This window comes from Lampetra fluviatilis, chromosome 9, assembly GCF_964198595.1.
Source record: "Lampetra fluviatilis chromosome 9, kcLamFluv1.1, whole genome shotgun sequence".
Classification (NCBI taxonomy): domain Eukaryota; kingdom Metazoa; phylum Chordata; class Hyperoartia; order Petromyzontiformes; family Petromyzontidae; genus Lampetra; species Lampetra fluviatilis.
In genome coordinates this window covers 13,439,595-13,458,121 of record NC_136283.1, presented here as the reverse complement: position 1 = coordinate 13,458,121, position 18,527 = coordinate 13,439,595, and positions in this window count along the sequence as shown.

The window sequence follows — 18,527 nt, the reverse complement described above, 5'->3', positions numbered from 1 at the left end:
AGTGAAATTATCGCGCTGCGCTACACATCCTGAAACCATAATTCGATTCCCACTCACGGCCAACATCAGTGACGATTATCTGAACTGGTCTTGGGCCTCCCCTAGGTCGACTCAGCCTCAAATGAGCACCTGGTGCGGTGTGTAAACATCGCCAATTGTGGAGACAAAGGCGGCCGGGTGTGTTGCTGGCCACCCACTCCGTCGTGTGCCGTGCCAGCATGTAAAGGCGCTGGTTAACAGCACTTGCCCCAACATCATGTTGAGGCTTTGTCTTTGTGAGTGGGTGGACCGTTAACGCAAGCGGTTAGCGCATCACGCTGCGAACCCGGCGACCTCGGTTCATTTCAGGCCACGGCGAACGTCAGCGGCGAGTAACATCTGAACGGCACCTTGGGCCCTCCCCTAGGTTAACTCAGCTTTGAATACATAACTGGTGCGGTGTGTAAGCATCGTGCGGCGAATCAACACCAGCAATGTTGGCACAGTGCTGGGTCGCCCCATCTGTCCGTCCGTGCGTGCGCCTTGCCGGCTGTCAGGAGCACGCCGACAGACACGTTCCTGAAGCCCCCAACAGTCCGTGCAGGCTGCTGCACGGGGGATCTTTGTCTCAGCTCGTGTCGACGGCGCACACAGGCGCCACACAAGTGCCATGGTGACCTTGCATGGCCACGACTTACACCTCAGCCCGGTCGTTCCTCAGATTGCCCCCGGCCGCAATTCAAGTTCAAGTTCATGTATTAGGTAAAGCCCTGTGAGCCATTCGGCTCTTGAATCGGGTGCAACCGCAACAAACAAAAAACAAAAACATGAACAAGAAAACATCTTAAAGTGATTCAGTGCAAACATGAAATAAAAGAAAAGACGGCAAAATATTGCAGAAAAAACACCATACACCAACGCTGTGTGCAAAAATCCCAGTGGGATAAAAGTCAAACAACAACAACAACAAGACAACTTAGATTAAGGCCATCAGTCTTACTCCGTACTACAACAAACAAACATGGCTAAACCAATACACTTTTCGAAATCACCAAAATAAAGCCATGAAAGCAATGAAACAGTGATCATAGGAACTGTGACGGAATTTTCACAATAAACGACATAAACAACATGTACTACCAAAACCCTGCAGCCATAGCTGGCTGCATGAGTCACTCCACAACAGCAGGAGCATCAATCGGAGTATCATAATTTTTCAATGCACCTTTAAGATCAGCACACTAAATCAAAACACAGGTCATACTTTGCAGCGATCATTCGGAGCGAAACATTGTATTTTAGGCCACTGAATAGCACTGGCAGCTAGGGGTGTACAACTCCTCTAGAGCAGTTTTGAGTGAAGATCTCATAAGTAGTGACTCAAGACTCAAAATTAGTCGCGGTAATCAACAAATGAAGGATTCCCATTAATTTCCTTGAAGCGTATATCTACCAGACGCTCGTGGCGCTAGCGATGCGACGGAACGAGAGGGCGTGTAACTATGGAGTGATGTGCGATTGCTTCAAGGTGGCTGTTATTATCGGCTTGAACGTGGAGTCGAGTGTGGCTCCGAGGTGTCGCGGTTGTCTCTCATCGTGGCAACGAAACGCGTGCTTGGCAATTGCCCGCCATTGCTTTTGCCATCGAAGCGAGATTTGTTTTCTCGTCTCAAAGCCTCCTCGGTGGCGGGATTCGTTTCTGCCGTCGCGCCACGGCGATGCACGTCGCGAGACGAAATTTAAACTCTCTGCGTGTCTCGAGAGGAGGGGGTGGGTGGGTGGGGGGTAAACGGAAACGAGGAGGGACAGATGGAAGCCGAGGCGCGATATTAAGCGAAATCGAGGGGGAATAACGGCGCGTTCACGCGGGGTTCACGCGGCGTTCACGCGGCGTTCACGCGGGGTTCACGCACAACACAACGTGCTCCATGACGATGAGCACTGCCCGATGAGACTGCCGTGCCACTCGGTGAGAAGTCATCCGATGTACTGCGAACATTCTGGCCGCCCGTCGTAGGAATGTGGAATTTCCACCTCGCTCAATAAAGCACCGGCAACGGAGGTGAATCGATGGTCGTCTCATCATCGCGAGACCCCAGCTCGTCGCCTTGCGTGGCAGACCGCCTCGGACCAGAAACGCGAGCTATGCGTGTTAGCCCATTACGTACGCGCCACTCCTGTGTCCTCGCTCGCCCTGCTCTACGATGCAGAGAAAACAAGCTCAGAGACAGTGGTGCATTTCCCCAGCAGAGGCTGAAAGGATAAATACAGCAAAAAAAGACACCCCACGAGCGAGAAGAGCAATGGGGTGCCCACCTTAGGCCAAGGTGGGAGTTGTTTCCCACCCAATAAATAATCCACGAAGATTTCCCGCAGAGGCCAACAGATGAGTTTTCGTGGCCGTGATGAAATGGCAACCCAATGCTCGCGGCTTGGGAGGAGGGGGGGGTGCGAAGAGGCTATCGAAGGCCATCAATCTGTGGCCCCCCGTGGCCATGACCACCACCATGACCACCACTATGACCACCACCACCAAACACCACAACCACGACTACCACCACGACCACCACGACCACCACCACCACGACCACCACCACGACCACCACAACCACAACCACGACCACCACCACCAAACACCACAACCACGACCACCACCACGACCACCACCACAACCACGACCACCACCACCACGACCACCACCACGACCACCACCACAACCACGACCACCACCACGACCACCACCACAACCACGACCACCACCACCACGACCACCACCACCACCACGACCACCACCACAACCACGACCACCACCACGACCACCACCATAACCACGACCACCACCACGACCACCACCACCAAACACCACAACCACGACCACCACAACCACGACCACCACCACGACCTTCACCACGACCACCACCACGACCACCACCACGACCTTCACCACCACCACAACCACGACCACCACCACGACCACCACCACCACGACCACCACCACAACCACGACCACCACCACGACCACCACAACCACGACCACCACCACCAAACACCAGCAGCCTTGAGGTCGTCGGTTGCTGACCTCTGTGTGCCACTCCTGCTCTCGGAGATAACCAGGTGGACTCAGCCCGTCGTGGAAGTGGGGTTGATGAATCATGCACGGATGATGTCTTCTGCGTGGCTGTGTGCGCTTGTTTCGCGGTTTAGCGCACTGCGCCGTGAACCCAACGAGCCGAGTTCAATTCCCTCTCACGGACAATACACGGCGACGAATATCTTTAACTTGTGTCCTGGACCTCCCCTAAGTCGACTCGGCCTAGAATGAGTACCCTTGTGCCGTGTGGAAAAAGTCCGGCACTGGGGGAGAGAACGATGGCCGGCCGGGTGAAGTATTGGGCGTGCAGGCCTGGCGTAGACTATACGGGGAGTGGGGCAGTCTTTGTGTGATTACCAACCCTGCAAAGCTATGAGGTGACCAGGAAATGGCAGGATGTACAAGCACAATGTACACGCATAATTTATGTTGATTACCCTATGAATAACCCAACCAGTTATGTGCATTCATTGTAATGTATATGCATATAGATTAACCCGCCCCCCTCCCCTCTCTCTCTCTCTGGCCTCGTCACCTGATTGGCTCGCAGGATGACGTCATCACAGCTATCCCGCTATTTAAGAACGGAGCAGGAACAGGATTTCTCCACAAATCTGACTGTTGCCTGATGATGCTGGTTGTAATTACTGGCGAAACGTCGTACTGCTCAAATGGTGAATGTTGTGGATTTGCTCTCCAACACACCGGTGGGCTGAAACAGTAAACTAAATGGCGCGTTGTTTACCAGCTGTGTCGGGTGGTGGAGGGTTACGACACATTCATACTTACGCGAACTAACCCAAAAACATGCATTATGAGTACTTCAAATTGTGATGAAACATTGTGGCTAGGGCATGGATAGGACACGTGCAGACTAGAAGGGATGGTCAATATTTGTATTTGATATATAATGACTTGTTTAGCCACAAAAGCCTCACCGAGTTTCAAGACTCTTTTTCAAGAGCATCTTGCCAAGTTGCTTCTGTGCGTGTATGATTGCAATTGAGTGAGGAGCGATGGTGCAACGGTTAGCGCTACACTGCGCTACGAAACCCAGTGACCGGAGTTCGATTCCCGCTCACGGCCAACACCAGCGACGATTATCTGAATCGGTCCCGGGCCTCCCCAAGGTCGACTCAGCCTCCCCACGGGGGAGACAAATACGGCCGGTTGTGGTCCTGGCCACCCACACCCTCGTGTGCCGTGCCGGCGTTCATAGGTGCTCGCTCACAACACTTGCCCCCACAGTCTGTCACGGCTATACGGGGGATCTTTGTCTTTTTTTAAATACTAAATTGAGTAATTTACCAGTAATTTTTCACCATGGACATATTTCTTGGGTTGATATAGATTCCATTTATGGGGCATCCTTTTTATATAGTTAAGGAAACAAAAGGGAGGAGCCGGAGGAAACGAGTGCATCACATGGAGTAGAGAAAGCGCACAAACTAAACTCAGAAAGGCGTCCGAGTCTGGAATCGAACCCAGGTGCTCCTGAGCTGTGAGACACGAAGCGGCACCACTGCAAGGCCACGCTGCCAGCCCACGTGCCCCGTGGCCAAGGGTGGCAGCCAACAAACGGCACGACTGCGAGCTGACGTCCAGCGTGGAGACGGAGCGATGAAGTAAACCCGTGGGGCCAGGTTCTCGATGTGTGCATTCGATGCATGGGTTTGCACGTACGTTGAACTCCTTTCGCGCCGTTGCGTGACCAGCCGTGCTCATCGGAGGCGCGCTCGTGAGTGGCCTTCATCCAGCAGCGGATTGACCATGACTGACGGTGATTAATGGGTGGTGGTGGTGGTGGTGACGATGATTAATCATTGCGGCAGGGGGGAATGGTGGTTGTGTCGGTGAGAGGGGGCGGTCCGATCGGAAGGTCGTGTTCGAATTTCCAAAAATTCGTGGCTAAATCTTTGAAAGTACGGGGAGTCACGGAGGGTATTAGCGCGGAATCCATGTCTGGCTGGGTACAGAGCGTGTTTGTTCCCCGCATGCCGCGTGGTGGAATCGCGTTCCCGCAACGAAATACCAGCGGGTGCTCATTAATTTTCACCGCCCGCTATTTGTCATTAATGTTCCACAATTCCACCGCGAATTTCAATCATTCACCATTGCGTCAACGCGCTCAGCTACGTGTAATAATCTACCGTACTTTGTAATGAAACATAACTCGCGACTCGCATGCCTGAAAAAAATATATATGAACTCCTAATTTGTACCGAGGTAAATGATTCCACGCTGGGGGTTTTTTTCTCTTTCAATGTAATTGTGACTTGAAGGGAGCCATTGCCCTCCATTTATGGGCTGAAAATTCACACTCGCGGATTCACACTTGCGGTTTCACACTCGCAGATTCACGCTCGCAGATTCACCCTCGCCCAATAACCGTATCGAGTTTCCAATGCCGTACGAGGATTCAGCAACCTTGAAAACCCCTTCCCATTGGTTTCCTCCCACATGGTATGAGCGCTCGTGAATTGGCCAACATGCACCTTCACATATATAGAGGACCGCAGAGCTTGGGCAATTATTGGTTCACCGCGTGGCTGCTGCTGCTGCCTTCCCGCTCATCAATGGTTCCTCGTCCACGCGTCTCCGACTCGCCCCCTCTCTCCGTCTCTTTCTCTCTACGAGTGCGACGAGCGGATAACGCGCGGCGGCGGTGCAGAGTTCCACGTCGAACTTTTATTATTATTATCATCGGGTGTCATTTTTGGATTCTGCCCACCACCCCAGCCCCCACCGCCTTTGCAAATGCAATCGTCCACGGATCTAAGATTGAAAAAAAAAACGAGTTGAACACCTTTTGCTCCATAGATTTGGGAGGAGGTGGTTGGTCCGTAATAAAAATAAAAAACACCGTTTTTGGATGTTTATGAATAAAATAAATTAGATGTCGCTTTTGTGTTCATCGCCGCGCAAGGCACTCTACGCGTTGGAAAAAAGAGTCAAAGTAATGATCTCCCCCCAAATTGTGTGAGAGGCCAACAGACGAGATTGTGGGCTTTGTGAGCGTTGTCTCTTAATAAGCAAAGCATGTCGCTGTATTTTTGCCAAATTTCATGTGTCTGATCCTTCCGGAACATCGTTAGAATTAACATCAATCACCGAGTGGTTCACTCACTCGCTCCTGCCTGTGTACGATCCACGCTGACTGAAAAGACATTGCTTTCCCATATTTGGCACGTGATATACAATTAGTTTTCGGTGCCTGCATCAAAGCGTACGGTGACGCGATGCAATGAGCCCATTGCGCAGGAGCGATATGGGATCTGGCATCTCAGGGTCGCGAAAGGTTCCCAACTGCATTCCGGCTAGTGATGATACCGACAATGATGATGATATCAGTATTTAACCACAACTGAATATTTTACAACAACAAAAACATGATACCTCTTCTTGGTTCTTTCGGTAAAGTCACGTAGAAGGGAAATAATTAAATAATACTATTCTCACTGTATTTATTATGTTTTATTATTTTATTATTTCCATTCTACGTGACTTTACCGAACGAACCAAGAAGATGAATCCCTGCAGTCACGAAAGCTTTAAATAAATAAAAGGAACATGATAATAGGTTTTTCCCCTTTTGTCTGGCGTACTTTTAGCGTCCTCTGGTCTAACACCGTTTGAGACTAGGCTCAAAAGAAAGCTGCCTCTGGTGTGGACCAATCAGTTTCAAAGACAACGCATATTTTATCAGAGTATATTTTGTTTGCATTCTGACCACAAGCATTGTGGTTAATGCAGACGTGATTCCTTGTTAAAGGTTTCAGTTCGGTGTTTTAACATCTTAACATCTGTTTTGTTGCCAGAAAAAAAGTCGGAAAACCCTATCATCATATTTTGGTACTGGCAAAGAAGGTCCCATGATGTAGAACAAAAACACTCTGCCGTTGAACTAATGCCACATTCCAATTCCTGTAATCCCAATGTTCTCGTTCATCATTGTCACTTCGTTCTGCTTTCGACAGCTGCCCTCGGTACACATTGCTGGGACGGGACGGTGGCCCGTGCTCAACAAAAATGCCCGTGCGGCAGCCAAGGGATGGAACATATCGGAGAGGGTGTCCAAGGGAGGAGATGCAATCCACTTGTGTTGCAGGTGCTGAGTGGATGATTATTCGAATTACGTTCAAGTATCGTGAGAGATGTTGGTGGCTTGGGGAAGCTTTCATGCAGCAGTGGATTGACTATGTCAGCCTTGAATGAGTCTGACTCAATTTGTATATATTTATTGGTATGGTATCTGAAGCTGTTTGGGGCTGTTGCTCAGCCAACTCGACCTAAAGTGAACACTTGTTCCATTAGCCTTGCATTCAGATGAACATCATCGCTTGCTCTGAGACGGAGATGGACTGGCGGCCCCTCTTTGTGTTGTGCCGTCCTCAATTGTGTGCACGCATGTTGCACTTCTTTCGCACCGTACGTAGCCAACCACGCTAATCGGAGGTGCGGGGAAAGGACAACAAACTAAACGCAAAAATTCGTTTAAATCACGTGAGCTTTCAACGTAGATTTGAAAGTGATAGCTCCAGTGGCTTCCTCATATCGGAGGGAAGAGCGTTCCAGACGGCCGCAGAATCGCATCTGAAAGCGCAGCGCAACGATGCGGTGGCCACCGCCTTTGTTCGATGGCCGAGCCAAAAGCCGCCGTTGCTGTGAGGATAATCGCAGCTCGCGCGATGGTGGTTTCTGCTCCTTGACGAGATCAGCGATGTATCGTGGCAAGCACCTTGTGTGTGTGTGTCCTGAGAGTACGGCCTAATAACGCATTCGTTTAGCAACCGAAAGCCACTGCAGCCCGGCGAGCGATCTTGCAGCACCCCGCCACCTGAAACGACAGTACACAGCTGTAACAAAGCGGTGGGGGGGGGGAGAAACTCGTAAGCGCACGGTCATCGTGACGCGGTGGAAAGGGCTCGCACCAACAACAAAAACAACGCAATACGGTTGTAGCCTCTGTTGCTGTTTGTTGTTGTTGTTGCGAACGCCATACGGAGGAAGAAGAAGAATATGAAGGTGGTGGATGATCTCATATGAGCCCAAGACCTACAAAAGGAGCAGCCTTGCGCCTTTTGGCGTCATCTGGTCCAACCCATATGAGACTAGGCTCTAAGGAAAGCTGTCTCGGGTGTGGATCAATCAACTTTAAGGACAGTGCACATTATCGGAGTTATGTTCTTTTGTTTGTATTATGACTGCAGGTATTGCGGTCTATGCAAACATGACTCCTTGTAAAAAGGGGTCAGTTTTTGTTGCCAGATAGAAGGGTAAAGAACCAATTATCATATTTTTACTGGCAAATGAGGTTCCCATAGAGGAGCAGAGGTGACAAGGGCCAAAGACATCCGATGTAACCTCTGCACAGAGACGAGTTGGGATATTTAAAAAAAACACTGCGACGAAGATGATGCTGATGGTGATAGCGCTTCGCCTCATTAAAAAATGTTATCACACGGCCGCGTTAATTAATACAATGTTTAATTAATGCAGTCGAGGGGGGGTTGGGGGGTGTGGGACGGGAAATCCGTGAAATCTCAGTTAAAATCCGCGATGGGCAGGGATACATTTCATCCGGAGCTGTCCTGGGCTGAGCTCCAGAAAATATTTTCTACCCCCCCCACTCCCCTCACCGAAAAAAAGTAAATCCTAAATATTTCTTTCAAATCGAGTAGAGCTTCAATGCGGCTCATAGTTAATGTCGCGTCTTCATTACGGTTAATCTTTATCGATACAGACGTTTTTATTTTTTTAAATGTGATACATTTAATGCGGTCTCTCTTGGCACGAGCAGGCGGAGCGAACGACCGACCTCGTTTGTCACTCCGATCGGTTATGAAACAGACGGCGATGTTTTTCCTGCCCAACATTATTTTTTCGTTCCTTTTTTTCTTCATTTCTCCCTGCGCCTGCTCCCTGCTGTCGCGCTCGAAATTGAGGTTACTTGTCCAATTATTTGGCGCCCAAAATTGTTCCGTAAAATTGAGCGAATATTTTACCCCCACCCCCCCGCCCGCCCTCCACCCCGCTTTGCTGTATCGTACCGAGGGGCACTCGCTCGGCCAACACAGCAAAAACCCACCCGCCTTTGTCTCCCCAGTGGCGGGTCATGGCAGCCCAGCTGGAGGAGAAAGGACGGAGCTCGCTGGACCCTGCAGTGGCCCTGAGCCAATGGATTGGGCGCCGCGGTGGCGAGATGTTAACTACCTCGCCTGGTACACAAGACAGCGTGGGTTCGATCCAGACCCTGGCGCCTGCTGCTGTATATTTGGAGTCTGCGGTGTCTCTCTCCACGTGGTCGCGTGGATTTTTATCCAGCCTCCTCCGGTTTTTTTCCCTCCACATTCAGAATCAACATCACGCGCTCAGAGTATTTGGCAGCCTTAAATTTCCACACGATAAGGCAAATTTGTTTGAGCTATGATATGCGGCCAGGTCGGTTCTAAACAAAATAACGATTAAGCTCAGTGGACTTTACCTGGTAGTAAAAAAAATTGCTTAGACCCCCGCTGCTGCGATTGCCCCTGCGTGTTTAACGGTGGTAAGTGACTCTACCAGAAAAAAAAAATATTTAAAGGGTAAAGGTGCAGCCCTGCAATTTCTTGCGTTCGTCACTGCTTCCAGAAGGGCCTCCAGTGGAGAGGACACCGTGCGCGCCTCTTCCACGTGGGCCACACGTTGCTAGACGAGGTGTGACTTCCCCACACTTCACCCCACCGCACGCGCGAGACCTGCCGACTCGGCTCGCCGTTCGTGCACCCGTTAACCCTGCCGGACGGGTGGGTGCACGCTGGACGTGGGGCAGCGGCGATTCAAGGAAGTCGTCGCCGAACCCATCGGCTTCAAACTGCCGCGCCAGGAAGATCAAAGCCGCGTCCTCTGGATGGGATCGCAAGTCCGGCTGAATGTATCTCGGCGTCCTAGGGGGCCGTCCATAAATGACGTCACGCGATATTGGACGATTTCCCCCCCCCCCCTCGTCACACGGCGTCACAAAAAGTCAGACCCCCCCCCTCAGATATGACGTCACAAAGCTCTGCCCCCCCCCCCCAAAACCATATTTCCATTTTTAAAATACTGTAAAACATGCTTCAAATCGCTTTCAACTATTGTCATTGTAGTGCGTATTTAATGTGCGCTGCACTCTGATGTTGTAGGAGTGTTGTTATAACAATTAGTGGTGTTATAACAATTGTATATTTATTTAAATTTGCGCATTATGATGTGATGTCACATTTCTCAAACCTCCCCCCCCCCCTCGTCACACATCGTCATAAATGTCTGACACACCCCCCCCCCCCTAGGTGCGTGACGTCATTTATGGACGGCCCCGAGAGTGTGTGGCGAGTCTGCGTGCGAGTCTGCGTGCAGGCTTCACGACATCGATGTTTTACTCTCGTCGTCAGTCATCGTCCATCCACTGCTGGGCGAAGGCTTCCCCAAGCCGTCGTGTTACTCGTCAGTTTCGCGACCAATATTATCCATAATGAAAGCGTCCTCTGGGTGGGTGGGGTGGGGGTGGGTTAGATCGCGTAAATGTGAATGTGTCGTTAAACCCGCCACCACCCGGCAGAGCCAATTAGCAAGGTTCGTCGCGTCAACAAAAGGTGCCAATTCGCCACACGAGTGCAGCAGCGGCGTTGTGTGGGAGGGTGAACCCACGGCGTTCACAGCGCGAGTCTCCCCCCTCTCTCGGTGGGGGTGGGGGGTTGGGGGGAGGGTTAGAGGGTGGGGGTATGCGGGGGTTGAGGGGGGGTTCAGGGGCGTGGGAGTTTAGGGGGAGGGTTAGGGGGTGGGGGTGTGGGGGTGTTGAGGAGGCGTGAGGGTGGGGGTTTGGGGAGGGTTAGGGGGTGGGGGTGTGGGGGTGTTGAGGAGGCGTGGGGTGGGGGTTTGGGGGAGGGTTAGGGGGTGGGGGTGTGGGGGTGTTGAGGAGGCGTGGGGTGGGGGTTTGGGGGAGGGTTAGGGGGTGGGGGTGTGGGGGTGTTGAGGAAGCGTGGGGGTTTGGGGGAGGGTTAGGGGGTGGGGGTGTGGGCGGTTGAGGGGGGGGGTGGGTGGAAGGGGGGTATGGAGGGTAGCGTTCGGGGGTGGGGAGTTTGGGGGGAGGATTAGGGGGTAGGGGGTAGTGGGATTGAGGGGAGGTGGGAGTGGGGTGGGGGTTTGGGGACAGGGTTAGGGGGTGGGTGGTTAGGGGGTGGGGGCGTGGGGGGGTTGAGGGGAGGTGGGGGTGGGGTGGGGGTTTGGGGGGAGGGTTAGGGGGTGGGGGGGGTTAGGGGGTGGGGGTTGAGGCCCGTCTCTTTGGCTGCCATTCCATCGCCACGCTGTCATCCGTCGTCCCCGTCAACCCTTCCAGGGACGGGTCCCCGCCCAACAAAGCCAAGCTCAATCTGCATTACTACTACTACTGTTGGCAGTCAATGCGATGTCCCCTAGTGTGTGTGTGTGTGCGTGTTGTTCGCTGATCCGTGCGCCCCCCCTCCCCCCGTTGTCTCGTCAGAAATGAGCGAGCGTTGGGGAATGCGACCTCATTAACGCCCAGTCACAGTCGAAGGTCACGGGATATTGAAATCAGGGTCGCTTGACCTCGACCCTTTTTCAAGGGTTACGAGCCTTGACGTGCGACAATGCGCGGTTACAAACGAGAAACAATAAGTTTCGCAGATTTAAAACGTACAGTTCCAAAATAAAAATCTATTTTTGTAAAATATATATTGAAGGCGAGGGCCGCGTTGCGGGTTTGGTGGAATGAATAAATAAATATCGCGTAAGACGGCTGAGATTCTGGGTTCGAATCCGGATTTTCAGCCACGCGTGATTCAGACGGATTCCCAAGTGGAGCGGGGTGATGGTCACAGCCCCGGTCACCAGCTACACGCGATTAGAAGCAATCACGTTAAGATTGCGTTTAATGACGAATGCAGCTCATTCCAGATGTTCGAATTGAAACACTCGGCGTGGCTGTCACCCTGCGACGAACGCCCTTCGCGGAGCTTGTGAGGAGAAGGCGCGACATCTGAGTGTGGGATACGTGATGATGACCCCAGGGTGCCACGGTAACTAGGAGATGTTGACTACCTCGCCTGGTGTGCAGGAGGTCGTGGGTTCGATCCCGACCCTGACGCCTGCTGCTGTATATTTGGAGTTTGCGTGTCTCTCTCCCCGTGGAGATCATGACTACCTCGCCTGGTCTGCAGGAGGTCGTGGGTTCGATCCCGACTCTGACGCCTGCTGTATATTTGGAGTTTGCATGTGTCTCTCTCCCCGTGGAGATGTTGACTACCTCGCCTGGTCTGCAGGAGGTCGTGGGTTCGATCCCGACCCTGACGCCTGCTGCTGTATATTTGGAGTTTGCATGTGTCTCTCCCCGTGGACGCGTCGATTTTCTCCGGTTTTTCCCTCCACATTTAGAAACATGCGTTGAGAGTATGTTGGCTGCAATACATTTCCACGTCATTAGCCACTTCGTTCGGCTATCATTTGCGGCCAGCTCGCCTCTAAAAAACAGCTGTATATCTTGGTGGGCCTTACCTGGTAGGATAAAAAAAGAGTTTCGTTTTGCCCCGTGTCTTCAACATGCCGAACTAATTCAGTGGTGGGTCCACTTCCTTCACAAAACCCAATCTTCCCATGAAGGCCACATTATTAGCCCATCTGCTTTAATACTACAATGCAAAAAGTGTAACAAAGGGATGGGAAGCACACGACTGGAATCACGGGAGATTACAATGCAGATTCCACACTGTGACTTAATTGAACTGCTTTGTCTGTTTAGTTTTGTTGTTCTTCCCCCGCACCTCTGATTAGCACGATTGGCTACGTATGGTGGGAAGAGAGTTCAACATACTGTACATACACGCACAACATACATGCATACAAAGATCTCCCGTATATCCTTAACAGACTGTTGGGGCAATTACTGTTAGCGAGCACCTATGAAGGCCGGCATGACACTCAAGGGGGGGGGGGGTGGCCAGCACCACGCCCGACCACCTTTGTCTCCCCAGTGGCGATGTTTTTAGACACCGAGCTCTTCTTCGAGCCCCGCTCGGAGTGCACAAACCGGTGGTGGCCCACGTCCTTGGCCCCACGTGGGTGGGGGGGGTGCTGCTGGGGGGGACGGAGAGTCCGCGGGGTGTGGAGACGGCGTCCCCCACGCGACGATTGCTCAAGGAGCCAGGCGGTCGGCCAAACCCGCGGCTTCGGTAGCCGCACGCGTTCCTTTAAAAGCGATGTGCTTCTTCACGACGTTATTTATCGAGGACCAAAGCGTCCTCGCATTCGCGTGAATTGCATTGCGGCTCTTGAAATATTGAGGGGTGGTTGGTTGTATTCTGTTTTTACACAATTCGAAAAAATGTCCCTTCTTGTTATTTTGATTTCCCACCCCTGCTCCAGACACTTCTCGTTCCGCTGACGTTCCCGAGTAAGATTTTTCCATTTATTTATTTTCTTTCATTTTTATCTTCGCTGTAATTTCCTGACATTCTATGGATGTTAAATCTGCCCATATTTTTGGAGGTTTTCCGAGACACACATTCTGGATTTTTTTGAAAGATAATATGTTTTTAAATATATATAAAGAGTCGGCGCATTACTCGGAGACCCAGCCTCAATTTCTCATGGAATCTTTTCCGACAGCATGGGGTGGAGGGGCAGAGAGGTGTGTTGGAAAATACTTTCCGTAGCTCAGCCCTGGTCAGCTCCGGCTAAGAACTAAACCCCTCTTATTCTGACGCAAAATGATTGTCCCCCCCCACCTCCACCCTCACTAGGGCTTCACAAGTACTGTCCAAGCGTTGTCATCGTTCGTGTGCGGTGCAGGATGAAGTGTGTCCTCATTCTTTTCAGCACCACGGAGAGCTGATTTGCGCTGCTCTTTGATTCCCCGCGGCAAGCATTGGCCCGAGTCGTAATTAATGCAGCTACGGTTTCCAGACAGGTCAAAGCAGCATGTTACTGGGAACCTTCATGGCCACTTCATGAATAATGAAGTGCTTTCTTTAATCAAGGTTTTTTTTTTTAAGGTTCCTAATGTAGCTTTTGTAATGCTTAAATAATTAATGGCCTTTGTCCAGGAAATGCTCCCTGGCCTCTCAATGCTCTCGGCTAGAAAGGTCTTACAGTGTTTCGCCGGCTCGTTTTGATTCACGTGGGAGGAAACCGGAGTGATAATCATCATCATCAGCAGCAGCAGCATCGGCAGCCTTGCTCATCGCGCTGCTAAATGAAGGCTCCCCCGCCCAGTGGCGTCGCAGTCCCACGATGGCACGATCCATTTCGCTGCTCCACGTGACCTATTTGCATCGCTCCATCTCCGTCTCCTTGGGATGTTTTCTCCTTTGGCTCCGTCCACTCCGTCGTCAGTTCTCCAACGTCGAAGCGCCCCCCCCCCCCAGCCACGTGTCCTGTCAAAGCAGTTAGATTGTTTAGATGATTTTGCTGCTACAAATGTCCACATCTTCTTGGTTCTTTCGGTAAAGTCACGTAGAAGGGAAATAATAATAAAATAATAAAAATGAAAAAATACAATTCTCACGACGTTTATTATGTTTTATTTTTATTATTTTATTATTTCCCTTCTACGTGACTTTACCGAAAGAACCAAGAAGATGAATCCCTGCAGTCACGAAAGCTTTAAATCGAATAATGTCCACATGATAAACCACTTTGTAGAGGTATCATTTGTGGCCAGGTTACTCCTGAAAAATAAGCCTCAGTGGGCGTTACTTGGTAAAGTAAAAAAAAATGTTTGTGATTTGTTTACCTTTCCTATACTTTGCACTCCTATCGTGGGTTTGTATTGTTTGTTGTTGTAACGTTCTAACGCGCCTCTGCTGGACATCTGTGAAAAATTGCTTTATAGCTTATCGGATTTCTCCAGTACGAAAAAATATTCTGATTCTGAAGTCACTCTGAAGTGGTCTAATGTCCGTGGGTAATGGAGTGGTTGTAGAGAGGGGTGGAGGAGTGTCTTTTCCCTCGGCTGTGTGCTTATGGCCTGCCCCGGCTTGCCAGCGGTCTCCCTCCAAATCATTCCATCGGCGTTATATTTTCATTATCTGCTTAATGCCGCGTGAAGCTGCCCAGACTCTCGCGGTGCGCAATCCTCCGGGTTTCCCTTGGCCACAATCATTCCATCTCTTCTCCATTCTTGCGAATTATTCAGGTTACCCTGCCTACGATCCGTCCTGGTCTGATCAAACCGGATTGCATGAAGAGCTCACAGATCCTTCAAAGATCGGTACATTATCCCCATAAGTGAGCTCCTCCCGAGAGTGAGGTTGCATTGACTGGGTCATATAGCCCGCAAGCCCAAACAGCTTCTGTATGGCTGGATCGAGGAGAGGGAGGCTAAATGTGCACGGCACGGGCGAGAGAAGGAATGGGCTGATGTGGTTTAGATGGACGTGGAGCTAAGTGGTCTTGGCGATGACTTGTGCCAGTGGTCTCAAAATCGGGCCTCTATGGAGGAGGCTCGCGAAAGACGCTTCTGGGCAGTTCAGAATCAAGATCAGACGTTTATTTGCCAAGTAAAGCCCATTGAGCTAAGCCGCTATTTTTCCAAGGGCGACTCAACCGAGGCAGTGGCCATCCAGCAACAACGGAGGGAGGAACGACGCTCACAACAACTAGTGGAGCGCCGGGCGGATAAAACACCGAGTTGGCACAGTAGGGAGCACAGGTGGTGCATCTGCCAGTCATCTCAGTCAGTCAACTCATGGCACCTGGGTTTGTCCTGTGACCCCCTGCCGGCAAGTGAACCTTCGACACTTCACGTGGCCTCAAGGTGTACCTAGCCTGGGGCGTGGTGACATCAGCGTATCTTAATGGCAAATGGCATTTGTTGTTGTGTATCTGTGCGTGTGCGTATTCGTCTGTGTAAATGCTCTATCATATGTTCGTATGTGTCACTATGTGCATGGATATGTGTACCTTTTACTGGTAGGAACGAAGTGGACCAGACCACCAATAGATTAATGTGTCCGTCCGTCCGCGTCCGTCCGTCCGCGTTTGTCCGTCCGTCCGTCCGTCCGCGTTTGTCCGTCCGTCCGTCCGTCCGCGTCCGTCCGTCCGTGTATCAACATCGCCCTCTACTGCAAACACTTGGCATGACCCTGTCCGACAAGATGGCCGCCCGCTCCCCCTGCGATCTGTGAATTAAACAAGATGGCCGTCGCTTCCGGCGCATCACGGCAAAACTTTAAACTTCGCTTCAAAATTATTTTACTGAAACGCAGCACGTTTATTTAAAAAAATACTTTACTGAAAGGCAGCACGTTTTTTTAACACAGAGACAAGAAACATTTATTAACACAGAGACGAGATACATTTAATCGCCTTATTTGTGCACGAAAAGCACGGCGCGAGGCCTAGTGCGGCAGGCTTCGCGAGGCCTAGTGCGGCAGGCTTATTAACACAGAGATGAAACGCAGCACGTTTATTTTAAAAAAATTACTTTATTGAAACGCAGCACATTTTTTTAACACAGAGACAAGAAACATTTATTAACACAGAGACGAGATACATTTAATCGCCTTATTTGTACACGAAAAGCACGGCACGAGGCCTAGTGCGGCAGGCTTCGCGAGGCCTAGTGCGGCAGGCTTATTAACACAGAGATGAAACGCAGCACGTTTATTTTAAAAAAATTACTTTATTGAAACGCAGCACATTTTTTTAACACAGAGACAAGAAACATTTATTAACACAGAGACGAGATACATTTAATCGCCTTATTTGTACACGAAAAGCACGGCACGAGGCCTAGTGCGGCAGGCTTCGCGAGGCCTAGTGCGGCAGGCTTATTAACACAGAGATGAAACGCAGCACGTTTATTTTAAAAAAAATACTTTACTGAAAGGCAGCACGTTTTTTTAACACAGAGACAAGAAACATTTATTTACACAGAGACGAGATACATTTAATCGCCTTATTTGTGCACGAAAAGCACGGCGCGAGGCCTAGTGCGGCAGGCTTCGCGAGGCCTAGTGCGGCAGGCTTCGCGAGGCCTAATGCAAAAGGTGGTGGTGGGGGGTGGTGGGGTGGTGGTGGGGGGTGGTGGTGGGGGGTGGGAGGGCTGGTGGGAGGGGTGGTGTTGAGGGTGGTGTTGGGGGGTCTTTAAATCTCACAGCGTTTCTTGTCAAAACAAACACTTTTAATTAACGTTACACTAGAATACAGTAATTTTTTCTTTAACTCCTCTATACCCGGTCGATATCCCTGTACCGGTACTAAGTATTATTCCTACCAGCCCACCCCGCAGGGTCTTGTTATATCCGTGTGTATCTGTGTGTGTGTACGTGCGGTGGCGAGCTGTGGTGTAGCGGTTCGCGCGCTGCGCTACAAACCCAGTGACCCGAGTTCGATTCCCGCTCACGGCCACCAACACTGGTGACGATTATCTGAACAGGTCCTGGGCCTCCCTCTAGGTCGACTCAGCCTCAAATGAGTATCTGGTGCGATGTGTAAACATCGCCACAAGGGAGACAAAGGCGGTCGGGCGTGGTGCTTGCCACCCACCCCTCGTGTGCCGTACCGGCCTTCATAGGTGCTCGCTCACAGAACAGTCTGTTACAGGCTATACGGGGGAACTTTGTCTTTGCAGGTGCGGTAGCAATCACGAATGCACAGCGAGCGAAAGTGTAAGAGCAGACAAGCACACCACCCCACACAATTAAAGCAGCGCACGAGACCTCGGGTCACGTGCTGAGCAGACTTGGCAAGTCTCGGGCGATGAGTCATGAATCAGCGGAGCAGCTCCGTCGAGAGCGGTGCCATGGGCTCAGCGCCATTTGGCTGGGTACACGCGTGCACGCACACACACACACACGTGTACAGCAACGCGTCCCTGATGACGACAATCATTTCAAACACTTTGCTTTAATCACTTTGCTTCGATAGATGTGCTGTTGGGTTCGTTAGGCTGGTCCAAACATTGGTCCAAGCGTTGGGTCACCACTGGTCCAAACGTTTCCGACGTTGGCTGACCCAGCGTTGGCAACATGCAACTGGGGGGTAGCGCCCATACGACGTTGCGTGGTGCGCGGCAACTGGCAACGGACTCCGGGCAAGCACCGCAAACAATCACATTTAATCAGCACGCTCCCTCACAGCAGCAGTACACGCGTGCCCTGCAGCCTCTCGGTACTTACCGGCACTCCTCGCGGTAACGAGCAGCTTGGGGGATATCGTGTTGACTGCGCGCAAAGCTGCGATCAGGATCCGTCACGCGCGTGAACGCGAAACAACACGAGGAACACTCAACCGCACGAAACGTTCTTACATTTAACTGCACGGCGAATGAACTGATGATGATGATGCTGCTGCTGACACTGTTGTTGTTATTATTGAGCAGTGCACAGCCACTTCAGTTCGAGTTGAATGTGTGAGAGGACGACTTCGGGGGGGAGAGAGAGAATTCGCGTCGTTTTGATTTTCCTCCTGCGAAGGAGCG